A 22,015-nucleotide genomic window follows, 5' to 3' on the forward strand; every position below is an offset into this window, starting at 1 on the left:
CTTGTAGCAAACAATCTTCTTTTCCATGCTGTATCGTGAAATTGAAATTGAAGAAGATAGAAATAATTCACCCATCATGATATACACCTGTGCTTTTATTGGGACGAATCAAAATGTCTGATGATTTATTTGGAAAGCAATAAGTGTAACATAAAGTATTTCCATAAGTAAAGCAAAGCCTTGAAAAGCCTCCCCCTGCACATCCTGCAGAAACACTGCAGAAATATACAAATCAAACTCCATGCCAAGCAACTCTCTTACTTTGACTGATTTAATGGGACCGAGGTATTTCATCTGCATCGATGGTGGCCACTTTGCCCGTTTTTTTACAGCTTACAAATCATGTTTTTCTACGGCCTGTTGCTCCGTACTTCCCACTCTTCTGTTTGTCATTCTCATGTTTCCTTTCCGCCTCGTTTTCATACACTCCCTCTTGTTGGGGCTGCAAAAGTACTCTGATGATTGGATCCAATCCCCAGAGAGCTCCCACACCTGGACACTTTCAAAATATGCTCCCTTTCAGTTGCCGAAAGCTTAGCAAAGGATCAGCAGCAGAGCAATGCTACTTCCTGCTGTTCCTTAATCTTGATGTATCTTTCTTGCTCTTACCATCCCTGTGTGTATGTGTGACCTTCTTGATGACTACATTGGTGCATTGTGTGGTGTCGAGTGGTAACAGTGGGGATGGGAGAATTGTCCCTTTGACCTCGAGGAGGAAAGAAAAAGACTTTCAGGAGGCCATAAATCTCTTTGATTAAACCCAGCTCTCTCTGACTGCTCTTTTTGTGTAGGACTGTGTGTGTTGTCTGTCATCTGGAGGATGCTCACAGACTGTTAAAATTAAAAAACCTTCAAATAGCCATGGTAACCAACCATCTGTCTCTCTCAGACTCTGTGTCCAAAACGCACACATCTACAAACATTACAAACGAATGTGTGGGGGAATGAACTCTTTGGTGGAGAAAGTAGATGTAAAGGCCATCCTGACACAGGCGTGTGACATTTTTCATTCTAACCTTCTAATCATGCTATTAAGAACCGTTAAACATTTATAAATGTTATACTGCTTTACCTCCACTCTAAACTGTGAACAGTGCTCCTCTCCTGTGTGGCGTCCCACAAAGGTCTCTTCTGGGTCCCCTCTTATTTAATATACATGTTTTCCCTGCGGCCAATCATGCATAAACATGACATTGATTTTCATTACAACTGTATGTCTCAATAAAACCTGGAACACAACACACTTTTCCAATTTTAACATCCACGTGCCAGGGGATTTTCTAAATGGAACATTGTCTCTACACAATGACACGGTGCGCCGAACGCAAACTGAAAACTACCTTAATTAGGTCATTTGTCATTTTTGGTGACGATTAGGTACATGTAGAGTAGACAGATATACGAGAACAGAACACACACACACACACATACACACACACACACACACACACACACACACACACACACACACACACACACACACACACACACACACACAAATATATATGCCCAAGGCCTAAACCAAAATCTCATCACAAACAGATGGTACAGTATGTCTGATACCTAATGAACACACAACATTTGATCACCAGACAAACATTCCCTACTTCTCCTTCCATAGCTGACTACAAGGCATAATATACTGTATTTTACATTGCGTGGCTTGGCAATTTGACAAACCTTTGAATGGGCAATTGCAAATGCCTTCAGCCTCTTCCCTTTGTTGGTGTGCTGCTGATACCCTTTATTTGTTCAAATAAGCAATTGTGTTGCTTTTGTGTTTTCTGCCGTTTGCACTGGCCAGCTCCAGGGCAACTGGTGTCTGGAACATGTTCTCAGACTGAGAAAGTCAGACTTCATTCACGGCAGCCTGGGCATTGGGCTTCAAGCAATATAGATTATTTTACTCTTTGTTCTTCCTTTTGTTATATGTGAGGATGGGCAGAGAAATGAGGACCGATCCATTTGGGGTGGCAGCTTACACTTGCTTTCTTTGGGTAATAACATGGCTCTAACTGTACGAGTAAAAGATAAACATGGCTGTTACAGTACACAACAGTTGATCAAATCCTTTTGCATAAAGGAACCGGAAGAAGTGTACGCTGGCGCGACTAGCTGCCGCTGCTCTCCGGTTGCCGCTGCTCTCCGGTTGCCTTTTTTATTGTTTTTACGATTCTCTGTATAGCTTGCAGCAGATCACCTATCTGTGGCGAACGGGATACTGGTGGTCTCTACTCTGGGCTACTGTCAAAACGATCTAGACTGTTCAAATTTAGCGTGTTGGCGTTCTACTCACCTGAGTTACCTGGCCACTGCTACTGCTGTTCGGTGAACGTACATCTGCCCGTGCATCATGTGGATCTACAAACTCGCTGTGAGCTCTGTGCTCCTGTGGACTATCCTGTCCATAGTGATTTATCCAGCGTCATCTCTGATCCAATATATGAGCACGGAGCTCCTCCAGTTTCGATTCCTCCGGCTTGATCCCCCGCCTGTACTGCACTACTTCCCGGACATCGCCCGCCGTCCTCATCGGAGGTACACCCATCGCGGAGCCGGACGAAGTGTCCACATCGATGACTCCACTGCTATCAACTCCATCTGGTCTTCCACCCGCCGTCGCCCTCGGAGAACCATCCGTAGGAAGGTGGATCACAGCTCGTTAACTCGCCTGGCTAGGTCGGTTAACGTTGGCTTCTCCAACCAGCAGTCCGACGTCAAATTTGGCTTATTTAACATCCGCTCCCTCACTGGCAAGGGATTACTTCTACAGGACCTCCTCCGTGACTGCAAGTATGACTTCCTTTGTCTAACAGAGACATGGCAACATCCTGATGATTATTCTCAGTTAAACGAGTCAATTCCCCCTGGGTTTGTTTACACCTGTCAACCCCGTCTCACCGGCAGAGGAGGCGGTCTCGCGATATTACACCGCGAGACTTGGAAGGTCTCAGCTGTCACCGTGCCAGTGTCACGCTCATTCGAGTCCGTGGCTATACAACTAAATGGACCTACTCCAACTATTTTAGTCATTATATACCGCCCACCCAAACCTAACAAGGACTTCACTGATGAATTCACCACACTTCTCACTCACATTTGTTCACTCTCATCCAATATCATTCTGTTAGGTGATGCTAATATTCATTTGGACAAAATTAATCTTTCTCTCACTAAGGACTTCATCTCATGCCTGGACAGCTTTGGTCTTCAACAACATGTTGACTTCCCTACTCATTCGAAAGGTCATATTCTGGACATAGTCTGTTGTGCTGGTGTCACTCCCCTAAACTGTTCTGCTGTCTGTCTCCCCATCTCTGACCACATGCTCATTTCATTTAATTTAAGTCTGTCACTGTCCAAAATCAAACTGTCACGCACTATGTCCTTCCGTAATATCAAAAACATCAATGTAACCGACCTCACAACTGGTATTGACTGTTTTCCCACCATCACCCCCCCATGTACCCCGGAACAGCTGGTTCTCTTGTATAACAATGGTCTCCAGACTCTGTTAAATTCACTTGCCCCCCTCAAATCCCGGACTGTTTCATTCCCCCACTCTGCTCCCTGGTTCACCCCCCACCTACGTCAGCTGAAAGCCGAAGGTCGTCAGCTGAAGAGGCTTTTCAGCAAAACCGGACTCACCATACACAAACAAATGTACCATACCCACATCCTCATATACAAAGATGCCCTCTCCTCAGCCAAATCCCAATATTTTACAGCAAAAATTACTGCTGGTGCTGGAAACACCAGGGCCCTGCACTCAGTGGTCAACAAATCACTCCGCCCCCCTGATTCCCTCCCCCCACACTTTTACTCCACTGACCACTGCAACTCCCTGATGTCATTTTTTAACACAAAAATAGACACCATTCACCAGCAACTGACCCCTCACACGTCCAGTTGTCCACCTCCTTTTGTCCCCCACCCCCCCCTCTCTCTACCTCTCTCCTGCTTCGAACTCCCCTCTGCTGCGGATTTATCCAAAATCATCCGGAATTCCAAGCCATCCACCTGCCAACTTGACCCCCTCCCATCCTCCCTGGTTATAGCCTCCCTCCCCTCACTGCTGCCCCTGATAACTGCCATTATTCACTCCTCCCTCACCTCTGGTTCTGTCCCCTCAGCCCTAAAAACTGCAGCTGTCACACCGTTATTAAAGAAACCTGGTCTAGATCCCAACATCTTCAACAACCTCCGCCCCATCTCCAACCTACCTTTTCTCGCTAAAATACTAGAAAAAGCAGTGGCATCACAGATTCAGACACACCTCACCAACAATAACCTTTATGAACAGTTCCAGTCCGGTTTTCGCCCCCGTCACAGTACAGAAACAGCCCTCATTAAAATCACAAACGACCTCCTGATAGCAGCTGACTCTGGACAATTATCCATCCTCATCCTCCTTGATTTAAGTGCAGCCTTTGACACCATTTCCCACTCCACCCTCCTTGACCGACTTACATCCATTGGCTTATCTGACACACCCCTAGACTGGTTTCACTCATATTTCTCCGGCCGTACTCAGTTAATTCAGTTAAAATCATTCACATCCCATCCCTCCCTCATCTCCTCCGGTGTCCCCCAGGGCTCTGTCCTTGGCCCCATCCTCTTCATCATCTACCTCCTCCCCCTTGGACAGATTTTCCGTAAACATAACATCAATTTCCACTGCTATGCGGACGACACCCAGCTATACGTCTCCTCCAAACCCTCTTCCACCTTCCCACCCCCCTCCCTCTGTACCTGTTTACAGGAAATCAAATCCTGGTTCACCTCAAATTTCCTAAAACTCAACAGTGATAAAACTGAGGTAGTCCTCATTGGTTCAAAACTCACACTCACCAAGCAACCCAGTTTTACTCTCACCATCGACAACTCCCCGGTTTCCCCCTCCCCTCAGGTCAAGAGTCTGGGTGTCGTCCTCGACAGCACCCTCTCCTTCCACACCCATATCAACAACACCATCCGGTCTGCCTATTTTCATCTCAGAAACATCAACCGCCTCCGCCCCTCACTCACTCCCCACAGTGCCGCTATCCTGGTCCACTCTCTCGTCACCTCCCGCTTGGACTATTGCAATTCCCTTCTCTATGGTCTCCCCCACAAACACCTACACAAACTCCAACTGGTCCAAAACGCTGCTGCCCGTATCATCACCAGAACCCCTGTCATCAGTCACATCACCCCTGTACTACACCAACTCCACTGGCTTCCCATTAAACACCGCATTGACTACAAGATCCTCTTTCATACTTTCAAAGCCATTCATAACCTCGCCCCCCCATACCTGTCTGACCTTGTCCATGTCAACATTCCCACCCGGTCTCTTAGGTCTGCCTCCTCCATCACTCTCAAAGTTTTCCCAGCCCGTCTCTCCACCATGGGGTCAAGAGCCTTCAGCCGCTCTGCCCCTCACCTCTGGAACTCCCTCCCCCCTGATATTAGAAACATGGACACTATCACCACTTTCCAAACTCACCTCAAAACCCACCTGTTCAGGCAAGCGTATGGCTGACCTGTGCTGCAAGCTGTATGTTTTTAGTAGTTATGTTTTTAAACTGTGTTTTGCTTTTAACTATGTTTGTAAAAATTGTTTTTAACCTTGTTGTACGGCGACCTTGAGTGCCTTGAAAGGCGCCTTATAAAATAAATGCATTATTATTATTATTATTATTATAAAAGCTAACCTTGTCTTTTGTACTTCTAGAGACAATTGAGGCATTCATATTTTAGGGTGACTTTCAAGCACATTTCTCTCTAAATGTGGATATCAAGAAACTTGGAATTACATTTTTCATTGACTATAGTGATATCAACCTACATTTAAAGTAATGTCTGCAACTGTATGGGTTTATAAGGATGCGTATTATTAACCCCTTAATGGTGGATCAGATGAAAGTGGAAGAGGGTGCAGAGGCGAAGTAGTCAGGGTGTGTTAAGTGTTTTTGGGCAGCTGCTGCTGTTGTCGCTGATTGCTGAGGCCCCTCAGTCTAGGGGATTACGGCGCAAACACACAACATGATTTATATTCATGCCTCGGGTCAGTTATTTATCACAGACTGCAAAAAATCCCCCTTCACACGCACACACACACACACACACACACACACACACACACACACACACACACACACACACACACACACACACACACACACAAACACATGAAACATTCAGACTGTTTCCCAGTGGATCCATAAACTCGGACAGCTAATTGAAACGGGACAGAGATAGTTAATTAGAGTGGATACCATAGTGGTATTGGGACATATGACTCAAATAAGCAGTGGCATAAGGACAGTCAGAGAAACACTGGCATTTCTTCAGGGAATGTTTAAGTATTCACAGAGCTTACATTTCACATTCACACTTTTCTCATAGATATTTTAGTTCTGCTCTAAAAATGAGGTGAAGGAACCAGATCTATTTTTGCTTCTTCTGAAGGCTTTTTCACACAGATTTAGAACATTTACTCGCTTTGCAATATAATGTGGAATATGTGTCTTGTCAATTCGCTCGTCTCCTGTTCTGGTTGGCGAATAATACCAATAAAGTTGGTTCAAAATAGAATCAGTGTGCTAGATTAACCACCTTTCCTACAGCGTTTGAAATCTAGGCTACGATAGGGAAGATTGATCCCACTCTCATGATTGTCTGTTGAATGTGATGGCACCACCAGCAACCAGTTAGCTTAGCTCTGTTTTGAGCAAACAAAATCCACCTAGTGGCACATTTAAGGCTTGCTAAGTCATCAGGTTTTACGTATATCTTCCTTGACTCTTGTTGTCAACAGTAGTTTGCGAGGCAACTGGCGAACAGTCTTTGAAGCTGCTGCTTCCCTTTAGCTTGTAGAGAGGTATCAATCTTAGCATTTAGCCTTTAGCTGCCTATAAGAAAGTGTTAACGCACACTTCTCGAAAAATCCAACGTATCCTTTATAATGAAATAGCATCATGCGTTGTCATATAGTCTGTCTGTCTGTCTTTTCGTCTCCTTGGCAATGTGCCAAAGCTTATAGTGTCAGGCCTGCTAGCATTTCTTATCTTTCACCGCACATCTCAACCCTGCCTCCATTGCACTCTGATGATGTAGCGCTTTTAGATTTGTCTTTTAATAATTGATGTTTCAGATTTCATGTGTTTTTTTCTCTCTCTCTCTCTCTCTCTCTCTCTCTTTCTCTATCTCACTTTCCCCATTATCCTTGCTTTGCCTCTGCTGCCGGGGTTTTCTGATGTCACGGTGCGTCCCTGTCTCTGTTCATTAACATCCCCCCCTCATCTGTCTCTGCCCTTTTTGCTCTCAGTTGTGGCTCATTTCCATTTGTTTCACTTCGGTCCAGGTTGCCAAATTCATTCAATCCAACTTGGTACATCAACACTTTAGCGCTCTATTTAATCAGGTTCAGTTTGAGTCCAATGTCCTAAAATAACTCCTTTTCCTGTTCGCCTCTCTCTTTGTACATCCTTCTGTTTCCATGGTGACAGGTCGTGGTTTGGGGTTGGGTTGGGTCGCTGGCGTTGCTCCAATCCCTTTTTCTCAGTGACAGAAGCTACTCACCCGTGTCATCGCGTGGGAGTTCAAAGACGACTTCCTTATCTCTTATATTACCCGATGAGTTCAAACAGATCGACCCCGGCTTATTAATAACTACTCACATAATCCACCTGTCTTTCTCCACTGAACTAACCCCCGTTTTAATGGCCTCACGTCTAAATTGGCCACTAGTCTACGTCTGTCACATTTGTTTTGCTAATGTGAGATGAATGGAAAGTCTCTCTGGAGATTATGATAATGCATTCATGCTCACGAAGGGGGAAGCATGTTTGAGGGAGGTGGGGGGCACCGTGTAATTTGTGTGTGTCCCCTGCTGGAGGTAAAAGTAATAAAAAATGACTCGAGACATTTTGGTTATTGATTGCTGGTCCTTGTGTTCAGCAAGACACGGCCATTTACTGGCTATTCCCTGGGGAGCTTGGAGGATGTGCCCGTGTATTCATGAAGCGCTGTGTGTGTATTGATGAATGGATTCAAGTCTGTTAGCTTTGAGATATATGTTCCTGTGGCTCAATTCTGTTTGGTCTTCTACATTTTTCCACAACCAATGGTGTTCTCTATAGGCTCTATTATGCTTTTTGGGGTTGTCCCTTTCCTGTATAGTGTGTTATATAGGTTTTTGTGCACGTAAATGACATCACTATGTAACCCTCGGGCTTCTGTTGGTTAGCGCTCCAAAACATTGTACGTGATAGGCTAAGGGGCGGGACATCTCTAAGCGGTTGACCAATCACAACAGAGCCGGCCAGCTAACCAATCAGAGCAGACTGGGCTCTAGTTTGAGACAGAGGGGGAAAAGAGGTGCTGCAGCACAGGCAGTATGAGAAGAATAAAGAGCTTTTTGAACATTAAAGCATGGAGACACCACATACAAATATGAACCTGAAAATGAGCCCTTTGAGGTTTTTTAATGTAGCATGTTTGTACCAACACAGTACATTTATTTTCTTTTAAGTGCTGTTTTATATCCTGGTGCTGATTAGGTAATGGGAGCAACCATTAGCATGAATATAAGCTGCGCAGGACTTCAAAATAAATGTTGTGGCACAGTTTTTATGCATATGATATTGTGCATGGTGGTATTCATGTGTACAGTTATAAAACGGATTGGTCCATAAAGAAGGGTTTCTAATGTTCTCCTTCTCATTGTTGCAGGTTTGAACCAACCACTGAAGACAGACTGCGGCTGAGATTAAATCCTCACTGGTTAGTAAAATATATAGCTAATTACAACACCTTCCCTGCTTCACTATTATATCCATTATTCGGTTCTTGGTAACCCTGGTCTTGTGATGTTGAGTTTCTCTGCTCCTACATGCTATGTACACACAGATGCTACTGTGTACACACTGATGCTACTATGTGATGTTTTTTTGTTTGAATCAGCGTCTCTTAAACACCCAAAAATCCTCCTGTTCTAGTTTCCGACCACAACTTTTGCTGATGGCATGTCTGGCCTTGTGAAATTATCCTAGCGATAAGTGGCTTTGTTCAGTATAACGGCCCGTCCACACAGCGGTGTGCGTTGAAAGCTTCACCATTCACTTTGAATGGGGTGACGTCACTTTTCGCCGAACTGCATTGTGGGAAGCTGGCGTGGCTCGCTGCAAAAGTTGAGCAATGTTCAACTCTTGACGCCTCGGCAGAAGCGTCAGCCAATCGAATCATATGCCAGTACAAGCTCTAGCCAATCAAACCGCTGCTTGTATGTCAGGGGCGGGAGATTCATGTGATTGGTTGTTGGTCAAGTTTAAGACACGCCCGCCGGCAAGCGACAACGCACGCCGCTGTGTGGACGCGCCGTAAGCCTGAGGGGATCGCTGCACTTTTGCTTGGATTCATATTTCTGTATGTCATCTAAATGTAATCAGACAGTCTCATTCAGATTACGATCTCTTACGCATGAAAGACTTGAGAAAAACAAACATTCAATATGAGTACCCTGCATGTATTGGGCGAGGACTTTGTTTAAACACGACTGGAAAAATAGAAGCCACATGTCCCTGTGTAACCTGCTGCTCACCTGCTGACACCTGACACACTCGCATGCAAATACCGGACACAACACACACAAACAGAGACATCGCAGGTGCTTTTCAACACAATTAGCTATCATACTTGAAATAAATTGGCACATTTTTTCAGATTTATCATCAGTTTGTTAAAAAGGAACACCCGTTTTCCAAGTATATATTGAAAAGCCCCTCACATAACAGGCGAGTAGTACAAAGCACGCTGCATCTGCCTCATGCACAACCCATAAAACATATGCATCAGTAGGGAGCTATCACAGCATTATATAACACACCACTACAATGTTTCCACCTCCCTTTACTATCAGTACCTGAATAGCCACGTGAGAGCACTCAGGCGTATTGCACTGATCCATCATTTGAACAGTGAGTCTTTATCACAGCAGTTTATCTGACTGAAAAGATGTCATGGAAAAGTGGTTTGAGTTCAGTTATTGTAGGTTGTGTTGATGGATCTCCCTCTCCTCGCCCAGTCTTTGCCCTCCGTCCGCCCCCTCCTCCTCTATATGAGTAATCCTGATGAACAGATGGGCGGAGGAGAAAATAAAAGGGGCATGCCAGCTTGTTGCGCTGCCATACCGTGTCAATCAGGCCCCTCCCCCCTCTCACCTCCCGCCTTGTCCCTATCCCATCATCCACTTCTATCTCCTATCAACATTGCAGCCTGATCCACTTCGATCTAACACCCCCACCCCCTTTTATCATTAGATCCTTATATTTGCTCCACTGCCCCTGATTAGCAGACGATTGTTCAGTCTCACCATCTGTTTTACCTTCCACCAGATTGCCATTTACTTCACTTCACTTTCTTGCACCCAAGGCAACAACATTTGTATCCCAACAACAGGCCCTAGAACATTATCAGTCCGGATAGTGTCCTGTACATGCTTTCAAAGGACGTGATGAAGCCACTACACATGTTTCTTTAGAGCTTCATCAGTCCTCATAAAATGGTGTATAGGACGCTCTGCCATAAACAGTCGTCCTCTGAAGCACACATAAACAGTCATACTAATGTAGGGACACACACACTGTAACTCATGTCCACCCGGAGTCACATACCAAGGCCACGTGCATCTATCCGCTCATCAATACCTTTTACCTAGCAATAGCACCCAGGAATACCAATGAGACTTGGCTGGTTTACAAGCCCGGCTGGATTTATGTGGCCACGGTCGTGCTGGCACACTGTGTTAGAATGAGACCTACTATTGATTTCAGGTTCTTTCATCAACTTAATTTCCAATATGTCAGCTATAAGATTTGTATTATTTTATACGTCACTGCTGAATATCAATTACCTTTTTATACGCAGTTTTTTGATTGATTGATTTGTTATTGCAGCCTATGTTTTCTCTTCAACATTCTAGAGTTTAGCAATCAAAACCTGTCATTAATACACACTCACTCACAAGTGTTTTTGCAGACGTGTTTTTGTCCTAATTTAGGATCGGGATTTACATTTATTTGAAAGGGAAGTAATGATTATACATGATTGGATAAAATGTGTATGGACATAAATGACCAATAGGGAGCAACAAAACATCTTTGTTGTTTTGTTTCAGGGGCTGCATTTTAGAACAACTGAAAAATATGTAAGGATTGGGTAAGGAATGTTAGGAAGGTGGTTTATTGCTCATGTTATCGTTTTCATTTACATATACAGTATTTGAATACAAAAACAACACAAAAACAAGCTTAACCCCACACACACAGACACACACACACACACACACACACACACACACACACACACGAAACCAAGCCAAGCCAAGCCCACACACACAGCCAGCATGACCCTCTGCTCCGGCTGAGCCCTCAGCTTTTGATGTGATGACCTTAGACAGGCGTGACATGCACTCACAAACACAGGCATTAACACACCTACACACAGAGAGACACACACACACAGAGAGACACACACACAGAGAGACACACACACACACACACACACACACACACACACACACACACACACACACACACACACACATACACACACACACACACACACACACACACACACACACACACACACACACACACACACACACACACACACACACACACACACACACACACACACACACACACACACACATTAGGGCACACACCCAACACCCAGCCAACCCCCCCGGAAGATATCAAACAGGTCCATACGCCCGGCAAAATGCCATTTCGCTGTGGGAAAAATGCAATGTGCTATCCTCAAAATATCCCAGTGTTATGATTGGACGTCAGATGAAGTACATTTTAATGGCAGCTGTCAGTAATGGCTTCAGATGGGTTAGGCATGGTTCAGTCCAGTGCTTCGTTTTGGAACAATTATCACGTTTCAAAACCGTTCCAGTCCCACTGTACCATCATTTGAATGATTTATTTTTGGTCATCATACTTAGAGTGAGGTTTTTAATCATTTTGACAGAGCAAAGGGTGGACACAGGTGTGAGATAAAAAAAAATTCACCAGAGTATTATACTGTTAAAAGCAAAGCTGTTAAAAGCAAACCTGTTAACATTCATACATGATAGATTGTTGGCTACTTTTTATTATTATTATTATTTGTCAAAAGTACCTTACTTGACCTCATTGGATCTTCCTTTTACGGTTGACCTTCTTTATGTTATGACCTTGTTTTATATTGTTGTCATAGCACTAATGCTGTATTGGTGTTTGCATTTCAATAAAACAACCATTAAGATGTCCTATCGTATCTCGTTCTTTAAGTTCTCTTTGAGATACATATATATTATAGTAGTATGCAGTCAAAAGTGTAATTGAAAAAAGGCATAAGAACTATATCTTAATCAGGATGAATCAGGTAAGATTCAGACGACACTGCCCCTTTCCCTTCAATTCATCTTGTTCTTTGCACACTGGATGGTAGAAGTATATTAATACAAACAGTATTGCATGAGTATCAAACGCGTATTTTCCCACCATGTAGAGATGTCCCGATCCGATCACGTGATCGGGGATCGGAGCTGATCACGTGATTTTCAAAAGATCGGAATCGGGAGAAAAAAAATCTGGGATCGGGATTTAAAAAAAAAAAAAAAGATTTTAAATACTTAAACATTTTGTATTCAATGTTACAAAACAAAAATGACCATGTTCAAGTCTTAAGGTCATCCTGAGGCCTTAGTTTTGGTTTCAAATTACAGAACATCATGTATGTGTTGCTTCTTTGGGGCTTGTTTTCATAGACCTAGTTGCTTATTTCTCTCAAATCTGGCAACAGAGAGGGCAGGGCGCAGTGTCTAATTGTAGCAGTAAGCTAACGAGTACTGAAAGCTTTATTTTGTTTGCTGCAGTGAAAGAAAGAAGCTATATCCATGTTGGATAGAATATCCAATTTAAATAAAAATATAACCTTAAGGGACAACTTGAATGCTTTTTTTTCTCTTAATGCATTGCATAAAGATCGGATCGGGAAAAATCGGTATCGGCAAATTGTCAAAATCAAATGATCGGAATCGGATCGGGAGCAAAAAAAGGTGATCGGGACATCCCTACCACCATGTCTGAGTGCATTTTCCTTACTATCATTCCTATGTGCTCTGTGATACGGTAAAGAAGTATCCTCTTGAAATATAGCAGCCTTTTTTGATCGCTAAAGGCATCACATTGTGCCCTAGAACACCCCTGCCGTTTCAGCGTTATCAAAGTGGTCAACAACATGAAGGACAAAAGCCCCCGTGGGGTGGTTGTAGAGGTGCGGCTGGAGGGAGGGGGCGGCGGCGTGCTGACCATCAGCACTTCACACAAAGCCTCAGAGAATAGCAGGCGCTGCTGGGGGATTCTGCGGATGGTGCCAGAAAAACTGATCCTTGAAAAGGGAAAGCCCTCTGTGTATCTATGTGTGTGTGTGTTGATAGTTTGTTTTGATTTTGGTGGCTGTGTGCGATCCGGTTTGGGGGCTTATGGAGACAAAGAGGCTGTCGGTTCGGTCCTTTCACCCCAAGGAAGTGGTGTTAGTGTAATGAAGTCTCTTCTTACAATAACTTCCAAAGTAGCTTCCTGAAATCAGCAGTCATATCCTGACGCCCTCTTAAAGACAAACCTATTCTGCTCGTTTTCAGGTTCATATTTCTGTTTAGTGTCTCTACTGGGACATGTCTCCATTCTTTAATGTTCAAAAAGCTCTTTATTCTTCTCATACTGTCTGTGCTGCAGCACCTCTTTTCACCCTCTGTCTGAAACCAGAGCCCAGTCTGCTCCGATTGGTGAGCTGGCCGACTCTGTTGTGATTGGTCAACCGCTTAGAAATGTCCCGCCCCTTAGAACATTTCCATGGAAATAAACCAGTAAGGCCAGTATAACATGAGCCTCACTGGAAGTTATTGTCTTTTATTACTCCACACCTCACCTCTGGGTTTTTTGAGTGTCAAGTGTTTTTTAAGTGAAAATATAGCTTTCATAACAAAGTGCAAAGCCTCACTTTAGCTTTAGTGTGAGCGCTTTATTCCCATCCCTCATATAACGTCTCTCCTTACTTTCAAAGATAAGAGAACGTGTAACATCATCCACCTATTGTCTGTAGCACAAATGAGATTTTGTTCAGTTGCTTGATGGGGGTTTGTGAAGGAAGAAGACAGTGAGAAGTATAAGGGGAAGAAGAGACAGTGTAATCAGCTAATAAAGTTATCAAATTGAAAGAAACGGTAACAAGGAATGAGAACTGTTTTTTTACTTCTACTCTCTGTATTCTCTTAAAAAGGAACCATTAAGCTATCCACACTAGAAAAGGAAAAATGAAATACTCCCTGCCGGACATACACAAGGACATATTTTTAACACATGAAAGCAGGATTGGTTTGGAAAGAAGTGTGGTTAGTTGTCACCTCAGGCGTTAGCTGCACAGAGGCGTTGTTCGGTGTAAAAAGCAATGGTCTGTATTGTTTGTGTTTTTTAGAATAGGACGTCTCTGTTTGCTTTTCCTTTCCCACCATCTGTTTAGTTTAAGGGGGTTTAGCTCCCTTTGAATCAACTACGAGTACAATTACAAGGGTGTTATTTTTGAAAGTGTAGACGTCAGCACTCTCAAATGTCACTGGTGAAGTGGCAGTTACGGGTGCTTCACATTCAGGCTTTCCCTCCTTCTGTTTGTGGGGACTCACAGCTCCTTATTTAGTTACCTGGATCCTGGAGACACTCACACTTGATGAAATCCATTTAGTTAAGTGTAGTGTGGTTAGTGTGTTATGATGCATGTGCTCATTTATCTACCCAAAGGAGTGAAATCGCAGCCTGGAAACTAAATAGAGTATTTTGACTTCATCTGATGTGACTGCAGATGACTATTTTATAATTTGCTCCCTGCCTCCCTTTGCCTCCCTTTGCCTCCCCCCTCATCTGTTCAGTCAGGCTGCCGTGCCTCAGTGTCTCTCCGTTTGACTGAAGGCTGCGTAGTGACCAACTTGGCTCCTAGCTTCAGGGTTTGCAAACTGAGAGGCAGGAAGAATGTTGCGTTTGTGTCAGCAGGCTTCACGTCACACTATGTTGTTGAGGATTGTTGCCTCTGGTTATACTTTGAGCATGCAATATTTTCAAAGTCCTATCTCATCTCTGTTCAAGATATAGGGGCCACTTTTAATTTTATTTATTTTTATGTTTCAAGACTTGAAACACTTAGCTTGTTATGGCTACTGTTGACACAACATACTTTTTTGAACGTTTAAATGTGCACATGAGATAGAAACCACTCAAAATGAACAGATGCCTTTATTAAAGGTCCCATGTCATGGCCATTTCTACTGATCATAATTCCATTGTTGAGGTCTACTAAAATACATTTAAATTGTGCAATTTTCCAAACTCACATTGGTTTCTCATACATACAGCATCTCTGTAAAGTATGTGTATTCACTCTCTGTCCTAAACGGCTTTTTGGAGCTCCTGCCCCCCCCCTCCCTGTGAGCCCACTGTGCTCTGATTGGTCAGACGTTGCGAGGCTCGTTGCTGCGAGGAGCGGACAGGCTTCCGGGTTGGCGATACAGCGAGAACAAGCGAAACTCATCCTGAGCGCACACAAACACTCACAGCCGAAGTAAAAACAATAAGTGTGGCTTGATATTGAGTCAGAAGAAGGTTTATAACGCTGTGAGAATGGGTCTGCTGCGGAGAGCATTTCTCCGCCATCCCAACTCTTCTATTACCAACGTTCAGGGACTCCCTGTTAGTTAGCTAAGGGATCCTGGTATGTGACGTGCTCCGTGGATTGGTCCATTTGGGCCAATCCGGTCATTTGTTGTTGATTTGGGTGTTCACACGTCACAGAACCCAGGAAGCAAACAATGGAAAAAGAGAAATCTCCAACGAGGCGTTCTGGGGCAGCATAGACAGGTCTTCTCTGTGTTAGAGTTTTACTCGCTACAGGGTGTACTTTGAGGGTTTGTGACTCTGCAGACCGTTTACATGCAGAAAAAGCTTCATAACACACAAGGAGGATCAGCACCTCCAAATCTGAGGCCATGGTTCTCAGCAGGAAACCGATGCACTGTCCACTCCAAGTAGGGAATGAGTCCTTACCCCAAGTGAAGGAGTTCAAGTATCTCGGGGTCTTGTTCTCGAGTGAGGGAACAATGGAGCGTGAGATGGGTCGGAGAGTCGGAGCAGCGGGAGCGGTACTGCAGTCTCTTTACCGCACCGTTGTGACGAAAAGGGACCTGAGCCAGAAGGCAAAGCTCTCTGTCTACCGGGCCATTTTCGTTCCTACCCTCACCTATGGTCATGAAGGATGGGTCATGACCGAAAGAACGAGATCGCGGATACAAGCGGCCGAGATGGGTTTTTTCTCCGCAGGGTGGCTGGTGTCTCCCTTAGGGATAAGGTGAGAAGTTCAGTCATCCGGGAGGGATTCAGAGTTGAACCGCTCCTCCTTCGCGTCGAAAGGAGCCAGTTGAGCTGGTTCGGGCACCTAGTTAGGATGCCACCTGGGCGCCTCCCTAGGGAGGTGTTCCAGGCACGTCCAGCTGGGAAGAGACCAAGGGGTAGACCTAGGACCAGGTGGAGGGATTATATCTCTTGGCCTGGGAGCGCCTTGGGATCCCCCAGTCAGAGCTGGTTGATGTGGCCAGGGAAAGGAACGTTTGGGGCTCTCTGCTGGAACTGCTGCCTCCGAGACCCGACCACAGATAAGCGGGAGAAGATGGATGGATGGATGGACACACAAGGGGACGGGTAATAACCAGAAAAGCATGACATGGGACCTTTAAGATTGTGGATAAGTCCATTATGTCTGGTAGTTACAGTGAGCTACTGCCAGATAATGTTAAACAAGATATAGTCCCTAAATACAGCAATTTAGTTTCAATAGTCCATTAAAATCTTCAGTACACATGCACAAAGCAAATGAGGTTATAGATTGAGGTTAGAACATATAAGTCAATATGTGGTGAAATGTGTGGATGAATTCAGAGGTATGGCTGCTGAATGACCTTAACACTGAATTACATTTTCTTAAGCGCTTATATAATGGCCGTGTGGTGCAGTTTAATAGCTTTCAGTATGGTCGTGGGTCATATTGACTCATCCTTTAATGCAAACTCTCAATGTTAATGTTGATTTGGGAGATGGTGTAAGGATAAGAGTTTGACTGCTTGTGGGCAGATAGTGGTGACTGCCATTATCACCCATTAAAATGTCAGTTTTACACATCTAATCCAACCAACACAAAATATATAATCCCTTCCAAGATAGGGTGTCAAAATGCAATCTGTCATAATAATTCAAGTAAGTTTGTTTTTTTTCCAAGTGGTCCAGCTGTCCCACGGGGTAAAATGTCCCTGGTTAAGTTGAGGCTTGATTTACGGCACAAAATGAGTGCGTCACCAATTGGAGAGAATAGCACCTTTTTTTCCCGCGATAACGGTCAGTAACTATTCCTAACTACCAAGGATTAAAATGTTAGGGTCGTTGCAGCAACTATCCCCAGAAGCAAATGATGGTGGGCGATTGATTAAAATAAGAACATTTGGAATACATTTATTTTGACAAAATACAGTGTGTTCTTTGTTGCAAGGCTTGGAACACGGAAACAAGGGAGTAGTTGTCTCGTTTCACTTTAAGGAGCGATGGGATAAAACAAAATGAAAGAGTGATGTAGAGGAAGGAAGACAGGAAGTGAAAAAAACAAAGAAACAACAATAAAGTGATGAAGAGGCAAAGATAAAGCTGGAGGGCGACTCTTTGACCTCTATGTCAGAGAAGAGAGGAAGGGAGGAAGATAAGAAATGTCATGCCCACAAGCCATCACACACACAATAATTATTAACTACTTCAAGATGAACTTAATATGTGTGTTTCTGCCCGTGATCCGTTGGTCAATATTATAGCCTCTAGAGCAGTGGTTCCCAAACTTTTTCAGTTGGGCCCCCCTTGGGTAATTGGAAATATTTTCGGGCCCCCCCAACCAGGTTCCCATCTATATTGGTAGGATTAATTTTATATTGTTGTAAAAACATTACATTTTCTCTGCTAATAATAAGAAGATATAAAGATCCAACTATAATTTTATATTTTATTGTGGATTACACATGAACAAAAGTGCTTGTAATAGATGCTGTGAATTCATTTGGCCTAATTAAAACTAGTAGGCCTTCTTCCCTGAGTAGTAGATTTTTAAATTCAAATTTCCTTTCAGGAAAGTATATTAATGAACACTTAACTACTATTTCTACTGCAGGCTGCAAACGATCACATCACTTTACCATTCCTATTCCACACATAGCCTATCAATGACTTGTGTGTGCTTGCTTTCCCTTGCAGATCTTCTCAAACAGGGGCAGTTGTTTTGAGACTGCCACTCTCATTTCATTCTCAATGTCCAGCTTTGATCTGTATTTCGTTTTGTTGGCAGCAACAGCAGAAAAGCCTATCTCACACAAGTAGATGTTGCAAAAGGCAGCATTATCCCCACAGCTCTCTGACCAATGAGATATTTTCGAGCAGTGTTTGTTTAGAAATTTAATAATAATAATAATAATAATAATAATAATACATTTGATTTATATAGCACACGTTAAAAACAACATCATCTCAAAGCTAAAAGGAGAAAAGAAGAAAAAAAGAAAAAAAGAAGAAAAATCTTCCCCGCGTCCCCCCTGCAGTACCTCCGCAACCCACCAGGGGTCGCAGCCCCACAGTTTGAAAACCACTGCTTTAGATCAGTGTTTCTCAAACATTTTCATACCACCCCAAGGACCACTTAACCAATAAAAAAACACTCGCGGACCACCTAACTCCACAAATATCCCAAAACACATCGTTTTTCTAGAACAGATTAAAAATCGCCTGAAAATGGTACAAACACGTGGCAACATGTGTGATGAAGGTGTTGCGCTGGGCTATATAATTCAATCGGAAGTTAAACTTAAGCTTGCTCCATTGCGGAGATATTCCCGCGAGAGTGCGGAAAACTTAAATTTATTTATTTATTTCAAATGTGACATTTTACCAATATACTCACGGACCACTAGGGGGCGCTCACGGACCACCAGTGGCCCGCGGACCACACTTTCAGTAGCACTGTTCTAGAGCAATGTCTTCCACGTTAAGTACGTTCAAACAGGTTCATGTTTATCCTGTTCCTATAAAAAGGTCAAAAGTTCAGTTTTATACTGCATGATCATGCAAATCAAAGACTGAGGAATTCCCAAAGTAAATGTCTAAGTTATTTATGCCAGCTGACACTCTGGCCTTGACATATGGAGATGTTGACATTTGCACACTGAGGCTAATTTGATAATGTGTGTTTTCTGTTTGTGGGAGTGTAATCTCTGTTGTCTGATTTTTTTTTCCTAACCCCCGGGCAGTTCATCTCTGTCTCTGGAGATGTGACCGAGGTCAGACATAAAAACAGACGCACAGGGAGAGTTGGTATATTTCATCGTGGAGGATTTTTTTCCAGAAATAATTACCTTATATAGCTTAGCTTATTGTAAGGAAGGCTTTCTTGAAGACTGTTTGAAGAGAAGCTATTAGCTGGGTGGGATACAAAGGCTACAAATAATCATAAATCGGCCTACTACAACCAAATTGAACAAATCAATGGTATATTAAGAGAAATGGTTGCCGCTCTCTGCTACAATGGGAATAGGTGTATTCCTCAAAATATCTTATTTCTAGGTTGTTGTTTTTGTATTTACTAATCAATTATTTTAACCACACTGCTTAGCCGTCTATAAATAGTGATTGACCCAAAACATATGACTGCAATTATTTTCTCAAATAATTGTAGTTATTGGTCGGACACTCCTTCAAAAGGAGACCAGGAAAGCAACTAATGCAGCCATTCATTTTGTACATGCCTCCTATCAAACTCTTCCCTAAGGCTACAGCATTTTGTTAAATGTCCTCTTCATTTTTACCCTAATGTTCATTCCATTCCTCAATTTCCATCGGCCATCACCCCTTCTCTATTTGTCACCCATTACCTTTTAGACAAAAAAGTCCTATGAATGTGAATGGGCTATCAGGGAGAGCATGGCCAGAGGTCCAGCATAGCTTAATGCGCCGCTGTGGGGGAGGTCATTTCTGCTGCTGCAGCATGGAGCAAAGCAGACACATTGTCATTAGTGTAATTAATCTGAAGATGGGCTATTACATTTGCATGATATCAAATGGCCTTTTTTACCACAATGAGATTAGTAGATTTAGCATGCCTGGCCTGCATTTAACGCATTCAGCACACAACATTGTGTTGCTCTCTCTCTCCGTGTGGATTTCCCTCTCGATTAACTAGTGAGAGCGATATCCAATAGGACGTGTCCGCGTAATTAGCCGTGTCCCGGGGATGTATTAGCTCACACTCTGCCTACCTCAGCTAGATAAAGTCTGACACACTACTTCCTTTGTGTGTGTGTGTGTGTTCATTATAATCTCCCTATGTCATCAGAGACGCTACATTCCTCTCCAGCAGAATGGAGACGTCACAGTGACTCCTATAGTTTTACCTTTAAGTGAAGACTCCAAGCCCACCGTGTTCTGACTGTGTAACCACACGTGTTTGTGGGTTTATAATAAACGTGCACGGATGCATGTGCTCGTCATGAATAATGGAGACTTCAGGATGGAATGAGCATTTACTTGACAGCAGCACACTGCTCCACCTCCAAATCCAGGAGTTACTGTCTCCCTCTGGCTACTGTGATTCTGCCAGGCCTGCACTCAGTGATCTGTCGCTGCATTCAAAGCTTCTGTTGAGTTTTTTTTTTTAATGAAGCCTAAATGTCTGCTGTCTTATTTTTGCAATGTCATCAACCTCCAGAAATTTGAGATTTTCTTTCTTTTGTTATAGTTATATACATTTAATCGATGTTGCTGTTGGACATCCACGTTGAAATATGTGCCACGGTACATCCCCCTTCCCCCCCTCTTTCCCGTTGCTACCCGGGCGCTGTACAATAGCTGCCCACTGCTCCTAGTACTCGACTCCTGGTACTAGGATGGGTTAAAAGCAGAGAACACATTTCACTGTGTGTGCTGTGTGCTCTGCATGTGTGATCATTAAAGAGGGTTTCATCCCTCCAATTCTAATTCTTTAGGATTATTTTCTCTTTGAAATGTATCTGACTTTTTTACCGTAGCTACTGTAAGTGTTCTCATGTGTTGTGTTGGAGTTACAGGAAAATGGCCTCTGCTTTTTTCACATCATAACCTAATAACCTTCCCTATGACGTCAGCAACCTTTGTTGTTTGCTCCAGGCAATACAAAAAAAAAAAGCTTTTCAATCCAGTGCCTAGACTTAGAATTGCATAATAAGGTTTATTTATTTATTCACTGTAGAAATACTAAGCTTGAACAGAAATAATTGATATGCAAAAATGTTGATTTAGAATTTGAATGTCATCGTTATGAGCATAGCTTTCGAAGCCTCAAACTACTTGGTAGAGTCCAACCAGCTCATGCAATGGTAATAAACGACCTTCAACCATTTATTAATGTACCCTATTGTCTAGAAGACCGAGACATTCATCAAACATATTAAATGCATGGCAGTATCTTGTTGCCATTGGTGCAGTGATAGATCACCAATTTGCTAATAAATTAATGCCGGCTAATGCACATGTGACAGAGGCTTACTTACTGCAAGACAGAGCACATAAAAGGGGAAGACAAACACACACACACACACACACACACACACACACACACACACACACACACATTCTCCACTCCCTATAGTAACGCTCACAGAATCCCATTAACGCCAACATGGTTCTTTGTGTTTGTGACGGTAGTACGTAGCAATCTGTGTCTCTTTTTAGCGAACCACGCAACAGAAGCTATCGCTGGCCGGCCTGCACTCATGTGTAACTCAATCTGTATGACGCACTGACAGAAGTTGCTTTCACTAATGTGGTGTTTGTGCTTGCATGTGCCAAGCTGTGTTCAGCTGTATCTCCGCGGCAGAGTT

At 43.4% G+C, this 22,015-nt stretch overlaps 1 protein-coding gene across 5 annotated transcripts in view; it reads left to right on the top strand.

Annotated features, from left to right (window-relative positions):
• Positions 1-22,015, top strand: part of nrcama (neuronal cell adhesion molecule a) — a 66,447-nt gene that overhangs the window by 19,918 nt on the left and 24,514 nt on the right. For all 5 annotated transcript variants that reach the window (XM_079654010.1, XM_079654009.1, XM_079654008.1 and 2 more), the window contains exon 2: positions 8,719-8,769. The gene's annotated coding sequence lies outside the window, so the exon portion shown is untranslated. The remainder of the gene's footprint in view (positions 1-8,718; positions 8,770-22,015) is intronic.

The sequence above is a fragment of the Notothenia rossii genome (assembly GCF_949606895.1).
Source record: "Notothenia rossii genome assembly, chromosome: 10".
NCBI lineage: Eukaryota > Metazoa > Chordata > Actinopteri > Perciformes > Nototheniidae > Notothenia > Notothenia rossii.